The following is a 19,120-nucleotide window of genomic DNA, read 5'->3' as shown; positions in this document are numbered from 1 at the left end:
AAGGACTGGGAAAACAGAGGGCTATGTGTCAGGACTAAGGGGAATTGGCAGAGCTGGGGGATGTGGGCAGGACAGCAAAGCCTGTCACAATCCAGGTACGTTGGCTGATCTGTCACTGAGGCCTAGACAGCTGGAATTGCCTTTCACTCACTGTACTTGGGCCCTGCTGCCTCAGCTAACCCAGTGGGAATCTATGGTTTGTTTACATGTCAGTTTCACTGCACTCCACACACCAGCCCACTACATCCCCTAGCTAGGTGAGAGTCTGGTGGAATTTATGAATGAAGGGATCACCCTCCACAGGAGCTGGTCAAACTGGCTTGACCCCTTTCACTTTACACATCAGGGGGCTCCTTGCCATAGGAACAAATCTTCCCCTTCCTTTGTCTAACATTAATCAGTGGCTCTGACTTTCCTTTCTAATCAGCCCCAATGGGACTGCTGCCGCAACTTGCATTTCCCAACAGCGTTTCCATTCTAATATCCTCCATGGGACCCATTAACATGAAAAGTAACTTTGTTTCTGGTGCTGGCGCTTAACTCCTTGAGATGTTTGTCAGATCTCCAGGCAGTGCCCAGGTCTCAGCTGAGCAAAACATTTCTCAGAGTGCTGATTACGACATGAGGAGTTATAACAACCTGTGTGTCTTCCTGTAAATCCCTACAGAGCTGCTGCCTAGTTGGAGAGATTTCTCTTTAGTGGCTGTGTTACAAATGAGCACATAATGAAGCAGGGTTTTTTTACCTGATTATTATTTTTATCCTAAGCAAGAGTCAATGAAATTAACATGTTTCAGATGACACTGCTCAGGGTTCCTTCATGCTGGGGATCTGTCACTGCAGATCTGCTATCAGACCTATAGAAATAGCTGCATCCTTACGGACAAGCACTTTACAGCCTATGGACAGACTGTTCATTGCCACTTGTCTGGTCAGCCACCAGGGACTGAGATACCTCCTGTTACAATCCATCCCCTTGCCACTGATGCCCTTAGCAGAGTGTCACAGTCATACTGCAAGTCCCTTGTCAGCTTCAATTCCCACCTGCTTTGCCTGTGAAATTAGCTGCACACAGAGTCAGGATGAATATCCTTTCGTTACCAATAATCATGATAGATATTTTTATAGAATTATAGGAGATTAGGGTTGAAGGAGACCTCAGGAGGTCATCTAGTCCAACCCCCTGCTCAAAGCAGGACCAGCACCAACTAAATCATGCCAGCCAGGGCCTTAAAAACCAATAAAGAAATGTCAGCAGCCCCTGATCACTGAAGTCCATTTCCCACAGGGATGGACCAATTAGCAGCACATAGATAGATAGATAGATAGAAGCAGGTGAATGTAAACACCATTAGACAAGCGGACAGAGAGATGATTAGACAGATGAACAGAAGACATTGCAGTTTGACAGAAGTGTAGATGAGCAATTAGAAATGCACGTGGATAGATAATTGGATGGATAAAGTGCAGGGGGAGGAAAAATGGAGAGATATCTTGATGGACAGATAGGTAACAGGATGGATAATTAGGTGGTTGGTTAGATTGACAGATAATTGGAGAGAACAGTGAAAATATAAGCGCTCTCTCTCTCTCTCTCTCTCTGTCTCATACACACACACACACCCCAGATTGTCCCATCCAACAATGTGCTTCAAAGCTGATCAAAAGAGGTCATTTCTCTAGGTGAGAACTCAGATAACAGCACCCGCACCATGACTGTCTTCCCTTAACATGTTTTCTGAGCCTGCCAACTGGTGTTATACTTGGGTGCTGGGATTTCCATGTGACTGCAGATCCACTTATAAATAATGACTGACCAAGGCTGTAAAATTCAGCTCTAGATCCTGAGTCTCACAAAGATAATTGAGGATGTTAGTTGGTGATTTCTGTCTTAGACCTTTGATGTCCAGGTAACTTCATTATTTCCATTGCTGCTATGAATTTGATGGGTAGCATCAAGTGATGCACAGAGAGGCCGGTCAGAGCTGTAAGATAATCACAATATCCAACTTCTGCCACAACTTCTGTTGCAAATCTGGCCCTAACTCCCTTTGATTCCTTAGAAAATCTCTCCAATGACTTCATTAGAATTAGGCCCCAACAGAGGTGTTAGCCAATACACACAAGTTGTGGATATCATACATCACATCAATGAGTATTATGCACACTTTATTAATGTAATATGCAATGTATCTACGAGCCCTTGACTTAGGGGAACTTTGACTGATACATGTGATATTTGTGGGAAGTTATATTAACTGTGTGTATTATGCTCTTCCCACAATTCTGCTTGCCCGTGTGGAGTATCCCACAACACTGTGCAAAACTGAAGACAGCTTTGGCATTAGAAAATATGAAGGCTATCAAAGCCAATGGCTTTGTCCTAGACAAATTGGGATGAATCTCTACACCCAACTGGTTTAGCATATGGTATCCAAAAGAGAGATTAGAAAAGTACAGAACAAAGCAGCAAGCTTAGGAACAGTTACAAACTAGCGGGATGGATTTGAGTGTTGAGTATAGAGCTTTGCAACTTAAATAATTGTACTATAAATCCTGCCAGTTGAAATGCATCTCTTTGAAGCTCACCTTCTGTGTAAGGTGAACATGCTGCACGAATATGCTTCCAGGAATATATCTCCTTTTCGTATTGTACTGCTTTGATTTAGGCAATATATTTAGCTCTGATACATTGTTTTGTCTCTTGAAAATTTTTAAGACCAAGCCATGTGTGTAGTCAATCGGCTACACCTCTGAGTCAGTAGATCTGGGATGTCATGAACATTTAAAGCTACTTATTCCAACTATAGGTAGGGTGAATGGCTGACAGTGAGTCAAAATGGAGTTGATTCTTAGCTCTGTCAGCCAGCCAGCTTTGTCTCAGTGCTCACATGTTGCAGATGAGGAAAAATAACATTTGCTCCCTCCACAGGAAGATTTGTTGCATAAGTCAGATTTTCAAGATAATTGAAGGGGTTTGGTGCCCAAATCTCATTGACAGTCAATGGGAATTGGGTGCTTAACTCTTTTATGTCCCTTTCCTAAGGTGACCAGATTGCCTCGTATTGAAGTTAGGCTTACTGGCCTCTATTTGCCAGGATAGTCACTGGAGGCTTTTTTCTTTTTTTTTTTTTTTAGATAAATGATGTCACATTAGCTATCCTCTAGCATCCAGTACGGAAGCAGATTTAAGTGACAGGTTACATATCACAGTTAGTACTTCTGCAATTTCAAATTTGAGTTCCTTCAGAACTCTTTGATGAATCTCATCCTGTCCTGGTGACTTATTACTGTCTAATTTAACAATTTGTTCCAAAATCTCCTCTGTTGATAACTCAATATGGGACAATTCCTCAGATCTGTTGATGAAAAAGAATGTCTGAGGAGTGGAAATCTCCCTCACGTCCTCTGCACTGAAGACTGAAGCAAAGAATGCTCTTTTTAAGAGTAACAAGAAGGATTTCTTCAGGAATGTTAGCAACAAGAAGAAAGTCATGGAAAGTGTGGGCCCCTTACTGAATGAGGGAGGCAATCTAGTGACAGAGGATATGGAAAAAGCTAATGTACTCAATGCTTTTTTTGCCTCTGTCCTCACAAACAAGGTCAACTCCTGCTATATAACAGTGCAAACACAGACTTAAAGCTAGCCCAGAAAGGGATGAGGACTTAGCCCAGAAAGAGGGCTAAAGACTCTAAGAAGAGTGGAGGGACAGGCTCTCTCAGACCTTTTACCCTGGAAGATGTTTGTTAGTGAATCAAGACTGTTTGTGACTTGGCTGGAGGACTGTGTCACTGAAGACCCACCTGATGAGTTTAACAGCCAACAGGGGGATCCAGGATCAGAGAGATCATACAGATTTTCACCCGACCAACAAGAGGTGCTCATGAGAGGTGTGTCCCTCATCACAATGCCATTTGTAGGCATTTCACTTTTGTGACTGTACCTCTTAATTTCCATTTAACTAGCCTCCTAATTTTTGTTTAGTTCTATTTCCTGAAGTTAAATGCTTTTGTGGTGGGCTTCTTTGGTATTCCCCACTACTCCCACAAAGATGTTAAATTTAATTATATTATGGTTTCTCTTACCAAGTGGTTAAGCTATACCCACTTCTTGGATCAGATCCTGTTCTCCACCTGGATCTAAATCAAGGATTGCCTCTCCCCTTGTGGGTTCCAGGACACTGAATAGGAGTCAAGAACATGATGCAGTTGCAAAACACCCTAATAGCATTCAGGGCTGTATTAACAGGAGTATTTGATGCAAGACATGAGAGATTATTGTCCCTTTCTGCTTGGCACTGATGAGGTCTCAGCTGGAGTACTGTGTCCAGTGCTGGGTTCCACACTTTAGGAAGATGTGGACAAATTGGAGGGAGACCAGAGGGGAGCAAAACAATGATGAAAGGTTTAGAAAACCTGACCTAGGAGGAAAGGTAACTAATACTCAGCATGTTTAGTCTGGAGAACAGAATACTAAGTGGGGAACTGTTAACCATTTTCAGATATGTTAAATGCTCTTATAAAGAGGACTGTGATCAATTCTTCTCTACGTCTACTGAAAGTAGAAAAAGAATTAAAATGTTTAATCTGCAACAAGGAAGATTTAGGATATTAGGAAGAACTTTCTACTCTAAGGGTAGTGAAGTTCTGGAAGAGGGAGGTTGTGGAATCTGCATCACTAGAGGTTTTAAAGTACAGGTTGGACAAACAGCTGGGAGGAAAGATTTAGGTTTACTTGGTCCTACTCCATCCTGACTCAACACATGGGGCTGGACTTTATGATTCTCAAGGTCCTTTCTGGCCTGACTATGACATTCCCCGGTGTTATCTGAACTGATTATCTGCTAGTTCACGCCAATCCTTGACTCTGGGAGCCAGCCTTACCCTGCTCTGCTGTGAGAACCCCCACTCCTGGGCTGTTCACACACAGCCTCTGACATGTAAGCTGCTCCTTGGATTGTGCAACTGAATGACTCTAGCCAATATCTCCAGTCCCGGACACAACCCTAGGAAACTCCGTCTTTCCATGTCCAGTTATGCCCGCTGGATGATGCAAGCTTATATGGGTTCATCAATTTAACAAAGAAATTAATATTCACCAAGCTTGTTATCCCAAGGGGAGTCTCTGACACACTTCAAACCAAATTCACTGCTTCAGATAGAATAAACAAATTTATTAACTATAAAGGTAGATTTTAAGTGATTATAAGTCAAAACACAACAAGTCAGATTTGACAAATGAAATAAAAGCAAAACATATTCTAAGCTGATTTTAATACTTTCAATAACCTTACAAACTCAGATGCTTCTCACCAAATACTGGCTGGTTGCACTTCAGGCAGGCTCTACCCTTTGATCAGTGCTTCAGTTGCTTGGTGGTGATGTCTGTAGATGGAGGTGAAAGAGAGAGAGGAAGAGCACGGCAAATGCATCTCCTTTTTATCATGTTCTTTCTTCCCTCTTGGCTTTGCTCCCCTGCCTTCAGAATCAGGTAATCATTACCTCATCATAGTCCCACACTAACCAAAGCAAGGGGTGACTTATTCAAGAGTCCAACAGATCCTTTGTTGTTGCCTAGGCCAGTGTCTTTTGTTCCTGTGAGGCTGGGCTGGGTTTGTCCCATACATGTCCAGATGAGGTATGAACTGACCTGCTGCTCTTGGACAGTTTTTGCCTGGGCTTGTTTTAAGCTATGAGGACACATTTTAAGCCTCATAATGAAATTGCAACCTATAACATTACTATAACAACAATGATCAGTGCATCATGAGCCTTCCGAAGACACCTGACATGACAAACTTTGCATTGGATACTACACAATTATGATGAATATGGGTTGCATGGTGTTCCCACAAGGTACAGAGTGTGACACTGATATTTCTATGATTCTATGATTTAGGGTCCATATTTGAAAATGAAATACTTTTGCCAACAGAAAATTTAGATTTTTGTCAGATTTGATGTTTTCGTGTGGAAAATTTTGAGTAAAACAAAAACACGTTTTCTCCTATAATAGCTTTTTGTGTGTGGGAGGAAATAACTAGCTCTTCTTGGCTACCCCTTTGGCCTCCTGTTGAATCCAGGCAGGGAGTAGCCTGAGGGTATTTCCACAACACTCATATTCTAGAGACTGATCCCAGAACCTCCAATTCCATAGTCTCCAGCAGGTAGTCACATAACACTTGGTTAGCTTGCTCAAACTTCATCACGTGTCGTGTCTGGAGAGTACAACTCCTAGCAACCTCTAGGGTTAAAGGGCTACATCTGTGACACACGTGTGCTTATCTTACTACACAAGAGGCCTACTTCTGTGTTACCTCCTGCTAAGCATTCAGGTTAAAATACTGAAAAGCACCTGTCATGGTATAATTCCCCACTCTGAACCTTAGTGTCCAAAAGATGGGGTACCAGCATGAATTCCTCTAAGCTCAATTACCAGCTTAGTACTTGTAGCGCTGCCACCAACCAGGAATTCCAGTGCCGGGTACACTCTGGTCCCCCCAAAACCTTGCCTGGGGACCCCGAAGACCCAGACCCTCTGGATCTTAACACAAAGAAAGTAAACCCTTTCCCTCACCGTTGCCTCTCCCAGGGTTACCCTGGAAGATCACTGTGATTCAAACTCCTTGAATCTTAAAACAGAGAGGAAAATCCACCTTCCACCCTCCCTCTCTTTCTCCCCCTCCCAGACTCTCCCTGAGAGAGAAAGTAATCCTAACACAGAGAGAAAATTTACCTTTCTCTCCCCTTTCCCTCCTTTCTCCCCACCCAATTCCCTGGTGAATCCAGACCCAGTCCCCTGGGGTCTCACCAGAATAAAAAAAAACAATCAGATTCTTAAACAAGAAAAGCTTTTAATTAAAGAAAGAAAAAACAGTAAAAATTATCTTTGTAAATTTAAGATGGAATATGTTACAGGATTTTTCAGTTATAGACACTGGGAATACCCTTGCAGCCTAAGTATACAAGTACAAATTAAAATCCTTTCAGCACAATACAAATTTGAACTCCTTCCAGCCAAATACACATTTGAACTCTTTCCAGCCAAATACACATTTGCAAATAAAGAAAACAAATATAAGCCTAACTCGCCTTATCTACCTAGTACTCACTATTCTGAACTTATAAAAGCCTGTATCAGAGAGATTGGAGAGAAACCTGGTTGCACGTCTGGTCCCTCTTAGCCCCCAGAGTGAACAACAACCAAACACTAACAGCACACACAAAATCTTCCCTCCCTCAAGATTTGAAAGTATCCTGTCCCCTGATTGGTCCTCTGGTCAGGTGACAGCCAGGCTCACTGATCTTGTTAACCCTTTACAAGCAAAAGAGATATGAAATACTTCTGTTCTATTAACTCTTACTTATCTGTTTATGACAGCATCAAAGGGACTTTGGTGCTTATGTCTCATTTCAAAAGCTTCTTAGGGCCAGATTTTTAAAGCTATTTAGGCACCTGGTGAAATTTTCAAAGCACCTGGTTTCAATGAGTTTTAGGTGCCTAGATGCCTTTTGAATACCCACTAGTAACTAAATTACTTTAAAAATCTTACCCTTGCTAGATATTCAAAGCTATTTGGGCTTTGAAAATTGCAGGTAGATATCCTGAGGGATTCAAAAAAGCACTTAAGCAAGTTAGACACCTAACTCCTACTGACTTCAATGGGTTTAGGCACCTAAATACTTTTAAAAATCTGGCCTTTAGACACTTGTCCACATTTTACTGTCTGTTTCAGACACATGGCTCCAAGGCATAATTCTTCCCTGACTCACTAGACCTGGTGCAGCTTAATGTCCTCTGTTACAGGAGTGCTATATATCTGTATATATTGAAATGGAGAATAGATTAGGTGCCTGTAGATGGTGTCACATATATGAAGCATATTTCCTTGGTTTTGTAGGATTAATAAAATTCATTGTTGGGGCTTCCTCTGTCCAGTTCTTTGTTTGTGTTGAGAAAGTAGAAGGTGTCAAATGTTGGCATTTGCCATTACTTTACAGCTGGGGAAAATGAGGAAGGAGGGTGGGATCTTAAATAACGCTCCAAAGCTCGCAGTGTTAAGCAAGTGTTTGGCAAAGACAGAACTAGAGCACTGGTCTTCAGGCTACCAGTACTGTGCTTTCGCCAGGTGACCAGCTTGACTCAGCAGAGTCCATTACACATTCTAGGGAGATCTGTGAAATTCTGTTGAGATCAAATACCCCAGTGAGCTAGGGAGGTGGGGGCAGAGTAAAAAACCAACCCCCTCATGCAGCCAGCGTGAGCTGCAGCTCATTAGCAAGGTAGGTAGGGGTAAAACCAGTTGGTTGGTGATGGAAAGAAAATCCCACCAATCTCAAAATCTATAGCATTTGCCTGAGTCTTTTAGTTTTGAAGAGACAGGTTCTTATTTATACTAACAACACTTCAGACCACTCTGGCAGTAGAATGAGAGCTTAAAACTGAGTGAATCATACATGCCATGCTCATTTTAAAGCCCATTTTACTGCTACAGTGGTGGATAATGCCCTGGATGTAAATATGAACCAAGTGTGAACTATTTCTATATTTAATATATATTTAGGTTGCAGTGGGGGAGATATATCACCCTCTGAGGCACCATTTTCCAGCAGGCATGCTATTGTGTGTCATCCAAAGAAAGAAAGATTGTGAAAGAAAGGAGTTTGTGTTGACAGGCTCTGCTGGAAGACATCGTAAGTTAAAACCACAAAACATCTACAGCTTATCCTGAGAATTATAATTTAAAGTAACTGTACTGTGAAACAGGTTAGCCATGCTTTATAATGAGCAACCTGAAAAGTTTGTTCCCTTGAGGAGTCAACACACCTGTACTGAAAGAATCAGTGTATCTCTTTCCTTTTTTTAATGTAGTATAAAATCTAGGATGAACAAAACGAAATAGTATTTTTTGTGAATTGTATAATTGGTAAATTACTGTTTTACTTCAAAAAAATTGCAAAAATGAAAATATTTTCATTTTTACCCATTTTTCTTTTATTTTTTCCAGGTTTTTTTCTCAAAGAAATCCACAAACTAAATAGGTTTTAGTTAACCAAAAGTTAAATATGTTCTTTAGTTGCCAGAAATGTCTTGCTTTCATGAAAATCCCCCAAACACTTTATTTATTTGCTTGAAAAAATCAGTTTAATCAAAAAGACAATATTCATTGAAAAAAAGGTGTTGAGGGAAATTTTGCCAGCAGCTGTAATACATTTACCTGTGGAATGTATTAGTCTAGTAACTTTACTGAGGCAAATGTAAAAGGACTGGTAGATGGATAGGTCGGTGGGAGTAGGTAGATTTCTAATCAGTGCCCAGAAGTAGGAATCTCAGCTCTCACGTTCTGTCCTCAGCTGGCTCTGTGATTTGAACAGATCACTTCCTATCCCTGTTTTAGTTTCCGCACCTATAAAAAGGAAAAAACCATACTGACCTAGTCACACCATTCGCTCCTTAAAGCAGGTCTCTAGTGTGAATTGTGTGGATTAATCGCCATGCTTTGCAGATGTAAAGATCTGCACAAGTGCTAAATATTGTTAGCTGTGCAAGAATAAATTCAAATGGAAATGGAGAGGATAGGCATTACAACTAAGATTTTCAAAGAAGCATAAGGGGTTAGTGTCCTAGTTTCTATTGCACTAACTCCCTCTGACCCATTGGGAAATACTAGGCTACAATGACTATCAATAATTCTTTCTTTCTTCTAGAAAATGATGGCTATCTAAGTGCAGGCAGGATATCCTCTGTACAATGTGGCAGACATACCTAGAGTTGTAGGGTGGTTTATATGCTGTTCCTTAAGCATTTGGCATTGGGCAGTGATTGGAACGTGATTCCTAACTAATCAGATTATTGTTCTGATCTAGCCCAGGCTGTAAGGGATGGACTGAAAGCTGAGTCCAGGGAAGGTGAGTGAAAGAGGAGGGTTGTTATGTGGGAGGAAAATGGGATGCAACTTTACTATATTTCTCGGAAGCTCTTTCTTTGTTGTTTGTTTGCACCTGTTTGTCTGGCTTGTCTTTTACACTGTAAGCTTTTCAGAGGAGGAAAAGTCTTCTGTGCTATGTTAGTGTGGTGACCGGAGCAATGGGGTCCCAAACCTAGCTGGGACCTTAAGGGTCTAACAGAAGACACAAAATATGTAATAAACTTAATTTCTGTAATTACTTACACCAGCTGATTGTCTGGCACATTGATTACAGTGAAGTTAAGTAGATTCACACCAGTTGATGATCTGACTGTAACTTGAAGTCTTTGAATCAAGATTTGAGGACGTCAGTAGCTCAGCCAAAGGTTATGGTCTATTACAGGGGTAGGTGGATGAGGTTCTATGACCTGCAATGTGCAGAAGGTCAGACTAGATCATCATGATGGTATGTTCTGGCCTTAAAGTCTATGAGACTAGAGCCAGTTGAATTTTTGGGGATGAATATTTTATTCACAAAAATAATGATGTTTTGGGACAACCCAAACTATTCGTGAGTTCAGGTTGAATGTATGGAATATCTTTAGCCAAAAAAAGAAGAAAAAAATGGAAAAAATCTTACTGACATTTTCAAACGAAACATTTTCACTTTTATTCTGAAAGACATTTTGTTTAGAAATGTAGCTAGATTTATCAAAAACAATTAAACAATGTGGAAAAAATCCCAAAGATTAAAAAAAATATTTCTGGCTGTACAAAATATTTTGTTTCACTTGTAACCATCTTTTTTTTTTTGGTTTTTCATTTCATTGAGAAAAACTAGAATAAATACATTTTGGTTTGACCTGAAATGAATTTTTCCTTTATAAATTTGGCATTTTGGCCATTGAAATGAAACATTGTCCTTCACTCAGCTCTAGGCTTGATCACCAATTTATTACACATTTCATTAGGGATATGCTTCCCACTGGTTAGAGCAGGGAGGGCTCATACTGTCTGGATTCATTCTCCTTGTCACAGTTTTAAATCTGGACAAAACATTGGATGGCAAAAATGTCAGCATATCAGTGAGTTCAATGATGTCAAGGCTCTTGCAAACACTCACCTGTATAACACAAGGTGTGTGGGTTTGTTTAAAATAACCTGGATAACTGTGGGTCTAAGAGCAGCTTGGCACATCCTTCCAACATCAGTCAGTGGACAGATGCTGAATTTGCAAACATAACCAGCATTAAAAGTATATCCAAAGAAACCCTCTGGTGAAATGAGATGATGAATGGCTGGAATCCCAGATGAACTAAGCAGTCGTTACTGCCACGGGCAGCAACCTCTCATCTGTTCTGCTCAGCAGCTTGTAAGACCTGAGCAATATTTATAGCTCAAGAACATCTAGACATCACACACACAGCTATTTGGTATAGATGTCTGCTTTAAGCTTGCTTCTACCTGCTACTCTTAGGCGGGAGATACCAGGGAGTAGGTCTGTTTCCAAGGACTGGGATTTTGACAAGGGCCCAATAGTGTGAGGAATTAGGGCCCCCAATATCTGTTGTTTATAGGACCTGTAGGACCTTTTCTAGTTGACAATTAACCAGACATATGTTACAGCTGTCATCTTGGTTGACTTCAGTGATTGGACCAAGGACCTGCATAAGTAAAGCCATGAATGCCTATATTTTGAGTGAAAGAACCAGGGGTTTCTAGTCGGGCCTGTGACAGATTCATAAACTCTGCAGCTTGGGCACAGATAGGTATTCATAAAATGCACTAATCAGTGGATTAGTTGCACATAGACTAGTTGCTTTTGGTGAGTACTTAACTGTTTGATGCTAATCCAGGACCATGGAGATCTGTGTGCCATGAAGATCTGTTTCTAAGACAGAGGTCTAGTTATTTGTTTTGAGATTGTCAAAATCAGGGGCCTAAAATATTTAGGCAATAGTTCCTACTGTAACTGGGTACCTCTTGGGTGCCAACCTCCCTTAGGATTCATTGACAGTTCCATCCAAGGACAATAAAACAGCCATATTTCTAGTGTTGGAATAATTAACAAGGATCAAGCCCTTATAAAGCCCAGTTATCTAAGAAAAATTATCTCTATATGACAAAGTTTGACTAAAGGTTTAACTATCTTTCTTTTATGAATCCGTTTGTTTCATCAGGAAAAACTCCCAGTATTGATGAGTGAGGAAAATCACACCAGAGTGAAGGAATTCATCCTTCTGGGATTCCCTGGGTCTCAGTATTTGCAGCTGTCTCTCTTCGTACTCTTCTTCTTCATGTATGTCCTGATCATCACTGGTAATGTGGCCATCATCTTCCTAGTCAGGACCAGACATGCCTTCAAACCCCCATGTACTACTTCCTCTGCAACTTTGCCTTCCTGAAGATCTGGTTCACCACAGCCTGTGTCCCTAAGACTCTAGCCAATCTTGTGTCCCAAAGCAAATCCTTCTCCTTCACCAGCTGCCTTCTGCAGATGGATTTTGTCTTCTCCTTGGGCTGCACAGAATACTTCCTCTTCGCTGTCATGGTCTATGACCACTATCTGGCCATTTGCTACCCCTTGCATTATAACACTATTATGAGCAGCACTCTCTCTGGTCAGCTGGCCCTTAGCTCTTGGGTGGGTGACTTCCTGGTTATTTCTGTACCAGCAGGTCTGATTGCCAGATTGTCCTTCTGCGGCCCAAACGTCATCAATCACTTCTTTTGTGACATAACTCCCTGGATAATTCTCTCCTGCACTGACACCTACCTAGTTGAGATGGTCTGTTTCATCATGTTTGCCATCGTCAACCTAGGATCCAGTGTGATAACCCTGGTATCCTACATTTATATCATCTCCACCATCTTGAAAATCTCCTCATCACAAGGTTGGCAAAGGGCCTTTTCCACATGCTCTTCTCATCTCACAATTGTGATTATATGATGCGGATCAGGATCACCATTTTTCTACATGTTAAACCATCCATAGAAACCTCTTTGGAACTCACCAAAATATTCACCATCTTGAACACAATTGTAACTCCATTTCTAAATCCTTTCATCTATACACTGAGAAACAAAGAGGTCAGAGAGATTTTGAAAAAGGTATTCAGCAGGGGGACTTGAGGTCATTGTAAGATGTCCTGATGGTCACTGCTTGTAGCAGAAAACATGGAAAGAGACAATGTCAATAATTTTAATTGTCTATTAAAGCCTTAGCAAAGTTACTAGGGTCATGTCAAACTCATGTAAAACTCTCATCAAAGAACATCACATAAAAACCATTATTATTAGTAGTACTATTGTCTGCATTATAGTAGTGTTTAGGAGCCAAAGTCATGGGCCAGCACCCCATTGTACTAGGTGCTGTACAAAGATAGAACACGAAAATGATCTTGCCCCAAACAGCTTACAATCTAAATATTTGGCAAAAGACAACAGTCGTATACTGACAGATAGATAGGGGAGAACAAAGAAGTAATTAAATGAGAATATGATACGTAACTACTCAAGATAGTTACGTCCAAAACAAACTGTAAAGAGTTACAAAGGGATCTCACAAAACTTGCTGCCTAGTCAGCACAATGGCAGATGAAATTCAATGTTGATAAATGCAAAGTAATGCACATTGGAAAACATAATCCCATCTATACATATAAAGTGATGGGGTCTAAATTAGCTGTTACCACTCAAGAAAGAGATCTTGGAGTCACTGAATATTTCTCTGAAAACATCCACTCAATCTGAACAGCAGAGAAAAAAGTAAACAGGATGTTGGGAATCATTAAGAAAGGGATAGATAACAAGATAGAAAATACCATATTGCCTCTGTATAAATCCACCCTATGCCCATATCTTGAATACTGTGTCTAGATGTAGTCATCCCATCTCAAAAAAATTACATGGAATTGGAAAAGGTGAAGAAAAGGGAAACAAACATAATGAAGAATATGAAATAGCTTCCATCTGAGCAGAGATTAATAAGACTGGGACTTTTCATCTTAAAAAATAGATGAATAAGCAGGGATATGATAGAGATCTATGAAATAATGACTGGTGTGGAGAAAGTAAATAAAGAAATGTTATTTGCTCCTCCTCATAATACAAGAATTAAGGGTCATGAAATGAAATAAATAGGCAGGAGGTTTAAAACAAACAAAAGGAAATATTTCTTCACACAACAGCATCAACCTGTGGAATTCTTTGCTAAAGGATGTTATAAAGGCCAAGACTATAACAGATAAATTCATGGAGGATAGGTTTATCAGTGACTATTAGCCAGGATGGTCAGGGATGCAAAACCATGCTCTGTGTACTTATGTTACTGGTTAGCATGACACACATCTCAGCACACTAACTGCCTAACCATTGTCAAGTTGTTTTGAGTAGGCATGTTATACTAATGCCTTTAGAAACATGATAAATAAATGTCAGTGGTTTTAGTGGCATGTCAAAATGCCATAGTTTTGGAAACATACCAGTACATTACATCTCATTTTTCATGAAAATTATCAGTGACACATCACAGTCTTTTCAAAGACAGTAGAGGTATTTCATTGTCAAAGGAGCATTTTTAGCAACATAACTGAGTGAGGTTGATTTCTGAGATGATTCCAATATTTTGTCATAATAGAGGCATGTCAAATAAAGTCAAAGTTTGCAGAGACATGCCAAAGTTATTTACAGATTTCTAGAGACAAGTCAAAGTTTTATTGTAGCTTCCAATGACACGTCAAAGTCTTTAAATATATTTTAAGGACATGGGAACATCATAGAAATGTCTTCAGACGCATTAAAGCAATGCCAACATTTTAGAGAGAAGTCTTTCTTTAGTCATGATTTTAAATACAAATTGCATCATGTGAAAGTTTGTGGACACATTTCAAATGGATGTTGTAATTATCAGAGCCATATCCATGTTTCTTTCATAGCTTTCTGAGACATAGCAAAGGTTTTTGGACCAGATGCCCAAAGGTATTTAGGTGCCTAATTCCCACTGAAGTCAATGGGATTTACATGCTCAAACACCTTTGAAGGTCTGCGCTTTCAAGCCTTGTCAAAATTTTGTAATAGAGCTAGAGTTATATAAAACTTTGTAGAAACCTGTCAAATATACATCCAAATGTTGACAGATGTGACAAGGTATTGTCATAGCCTTCAAGTCATGTCCGACTCTTGTCAAAGTTTTTAGTGGCTCTGATCAACATATTTTGGATTATATCAAACTTATGTCAATGCATGTGGTGATGTGTTCAAATATTTTGCGTACTGAACAAAATTAGCCACATTTTCCTCATAACTGATGTTGCTTCTCTTTGTAGAGGGAAGTTTTTATCAGCAAGGTAGAGTTTGGTTTTCCCCAAGGTAATATTTGCTGGGATTTTTAAACAGGGCCTGAGGGACTTAAGTACTCAATTCCCATTGAAAATCAGCATCCACTTAGCTAGCCCCTTTGAAAATGCCATTTGAGAAGTTGTGTAAAACTTTTTCCATCTAAGGGATGATCTTTTTTTGCCCTAACAGATTGCTTGCATAGCAGGCCCAAGGAACTTAACAAGATAGACTCGGTCATGCTCAAATCCCAGCATACCAGAGATATTTCCATACCATGCCAAGATTGTAAACTGGTGGATATAGGGCACAAAGGGCCAGACAGTGGACCAAAAGTGTGTGTGTATGTTCCCGGGGGGGGACTCCTGGCACTCAGCTTTGATGGCACAGATGGAGAGCACTGGAAACAATCACCATGTAACTGGATATTCCTGCTCCATTGAAGGGACACATGAAGACACTTTCCTGGAGGTAATGGATGGAAAGTAGGGCTGCTAGGTGATGGAGCTGCCTCTCTTGCCTTTAACAAGCTCAGGAACATACCTTAATCTCAACTCACTTAGGTAAATCCTGTGGGAATTCTACATCTGTACTCAGAAAACATGATATCCCTTCATCCTTGGAAAAGCTAGAAGAATAAAACAGCGGGAACTCAAGACATTTCACTTACAGGGCAGCATTTTGCTCTTAGTCTGTATTCACATTCATTGTAACTATCTCCAACACATTTCAGTGGAATTATTCCAGATTTACACCAGTGTAAATGAGGACAGCTTCACCAGATTTATGACACAGCACCCTGGAGACCCTATATTCACCGCTGTCATATAATTATGATATGTTTGTACAAAGTATGCCCTGTGAGGAATTATTTTAAAAGTCTTAACCTGTTCAACATAAATTTACTGTTGGATTGTATGTGTGTGAAGTTACAAAGTTTAGCTATGTGTGTGTTACTGAAATATGTTGTGAAGTTGGGAACACTCACAACCAGACTTTCAGGTACAACAATGGATAAGGCAGAAACACTGGTGACCCAATCAAAGGGAATTCACTTTCCCAACAGCCATCCCAGAAGATTCCCCAGAGAGAACACAAAGACAATGGAGACTGCTTGACCAATCAATGCCACTCCTTGCATGTTGAGGTAGTACTCAAGAACTTTCCCATTCTCTTTCCTGGCCATTAATTACATTGACTATGGCTGAGATTTACAAATAAGCTTAGGGGAGTTAGGCACTAATGGGAGAAGATTGCTTACTTCTCTTCAGCTTGGGCTACACGGTAAAGATTTCCTGGTGTCCTTAGGTTGGCTAGGAGCATGAAAAAAATGCTGCAACTGTATTGAAAGAACAATTATTGTGGCACTGTAGAGGGGGCACCATCATCTCCCAAACTTCTCCATGCAGCAGAGGATCGTTCTGCTGTGGCCTATCTCAGTTTCCCCACCTTAATGAGTGAGGTTACTTAAAGAGCTTGGTCAAGGGAGCTTGGTCAAAGTCTACATAAACTTTAACAGTTGCAAGAAATTAGGTGGACCCCCGGCCAGGAGAGCACGAGAGAGATGGGGTGTCCCTCAGCTGGGCCCCTGGGGCGAGATTCAGCCCAGCCGCAGCAGGGGACACAAGGTACTAGGTGGAGAGGGGAAGGAGAGAGATAGCCAAGCTGGGGGCCTGTGGGCTCTGCTCCACTCTTGGCACCAGCCTGAATCCCCTGATTCAGGGCTTTTCCCACCATGTCCCCAGCCCAGCAACCTTGTGTCATGGCTCCGGGCCGAGCCTTCGGAATTAGAGGAAAGAAAAGGGCAACATGGCCTCTGCCCAGGGTATGCAGGGAATCACCCCACCAGCCTGGGAACTGCCTCTGGAGACCCTGCTGGGATCGGAGCTCATTGAGATTTCCAGAGCCCGGCCCTGGTGCGGTCACTCCATGAGGGAGAACAGAAACACCCCCTTTACAATTCACCTGTATCCAGGGTGACCTCACCTGCATTTTAAGCTCTGTAATAGAGGACACTGCTGTGTGGGGGAGGGGGAGCTCAAGGGGCTTTTTCGAGGTGCTGGAGAGGTGTGTGTGCACTAGGAGATGGTGTTTGGCAGGTGTTGGACAGCGTATTTGGGGTGTGTAGGAGGGGTATGTGTATCCTGAGAAAGGCGATGAGGGTGCTGGAAGAAGGTATTTGGGGAGTGCAGGAGGGGCTATTGGGGGTGCAGGAGGGGTATTTCGGGAGATGCTGGAGGGGTGTGTGTGTACTGGGAGGGTGTATTTAGCAGGTGCTGGAGAGGATATCGGGGGGTGCAAGAGGTGGTGTTTGGGGGTAACTGGAGGGGGTGTGTGTACTAGGAGGGAGTATTTGGGTGGTAATGGGGGATATTTAGGGGGAGCTGGAGGGGTGTGTGTACTGGGAGGGTTATTTGGGGGTGTCGTAGGAGGTAACTGGGGTGGGGACACATACTGAAAATGGGAGGCAGAGTTGCTCCCTCTTATGGTGGCAGAGTGGCTGGCACAGACCTGAGACACAGCACCAGCCCATCAGTCAGCGCCTCCCTGTGGGATTCTCCTACTCCTAAGGGTGAGGAAGTGAGGCCTGGGCCTGTCACCCCTCCTAGCTAGGCTCTGAAACCCAATGGTGGGACAGGTGGCCTGGCTTAGAGGTGCTTGGTGGCTATGCTTACCTGACGGGATGGGGTGGGCTGGGGTGGGTGGGATCCAGCAGCTGTGGATGCAGGGGAGGGACCAGTTATGGTACAGTGACAGTTTTCCCAGATATTTCCTCTTATTTGAAAAATCCACCTAGATGGAGGGTGGCGAATCAAAAGAAAGGTCATTTCTGGAGAAACCCGGCCATATGATAACCCTTACATTACCTAGGTGGCTGAGGGAAGTGAGGCCCTGCCATCAGTGTGATGGCATTTCTCTGTGTGATAAATGAAGCGGGTGGGGAGAGCTCCATTTTATGGACCCAGCCAGTCGGTTAGCTATAAAATCCCTCTTAGTAGCTGTTCCCTACTTGCTTTACCTGTAAAGAGTTAAAAGAAGTGAATGGGCACCTGGCCGGGAGAGCTGATGGGAGGGCTAGAACTTTTTAAAATTGAAACAAGACTCCTCTTTTGTCTGTCTATTGTTGTTCTTCCAGAATAAGGGAACAGGAAAAAAAATATGCTGTAAGAAGGTTGGGGCCAGGTATGAAACAATCATTAGGATTATACCTAGAAGCTACTCATTTAAAAGCCAAGATATATAAGTAGATGAGGAAATATTTAGGAAGATGTGATTAGGTTTATCCCTTTTATTTATATATGGCTTGTGGACTCCTCTGTGCTAACCCCAAATCCTTTTGTTTTGCTTGCAGCCTTTCAACTGGACCTCAAGAAAGTTATTCTTGATCATTAATCCTTGTAATTGTTTTTTTTTAAATCTAGCAATAGCCTTTGTTTCCAGATGTTTTCTTTCTTTTTGTTTTTAATAAAATTTTCCTTTCTGTCCTAAGAGATTTGTGCAAGTTATTTAATTATCTGCTGGCAACAGCTGATTTCCTTTGGTTTCTTTCTCAGCTCTTCCCCAAAGTGGGGGTTGAAAGGGCTTCAGGGTACCCCACAGGGAAGAATTCCCAAGCGCGCCTTCCTGGATTCCCAGAGGGGTTTTGCATTCAGCTGGTGGCAGCATTTACCAATCCAAGATCAGAAAAAACCTGCAACCTTGGGAGTTTAATACAAGCCTGGAGTGGCCAGTGTTAATTTTTAGAGTCCTTGCGTCCCCCACCTTCTGCACTCAAAGTGCCAAAGTGGGGAATCAGCCTTGACTGTTTGCATGTCTGTATTTATCTAACAAGTTTTGAAAATCACACCCAATCAATTCCAAACTGTCAGGAAATG

The 19,120-nt window shown here is 41.6% G+C and overlaps 1 pseudogene; it reads left to right on the top strand.

Annotated features, from left to right (window-relative positions):
- Positions 1-12,106: 12,106 nt before the first annotated feature.
- On the top strand, positions 12,107-13,040 carry LOC127031244 (olfactory receptor 6F1-like; annotated as a pseudogene).
- The last annotated feature ends 6,080 nt before the right edge of the window (positions 13,041-19,120 follow it).

The sequence above is a fragment of the Gopherus flavomarginatus genome, chromosome 11 (genome assembly GCF_025201925.1).
Source record: "Gopherus flavomarginatus isolate rGopFla2 chromosome 11, rGopFla2.mat.asm, whole genome shotgun sequence".
NCBI lineage: Eukaryota > Metazoa > Chordata > Testudines > Testudinidae > Gopherus > Gopherus flavomarginatus.
The sequence above is the reverse complement of the archived record's forward strand: the minus strand, read 5'-3'. Positions and strand labels throughout refer to the sequence as shown.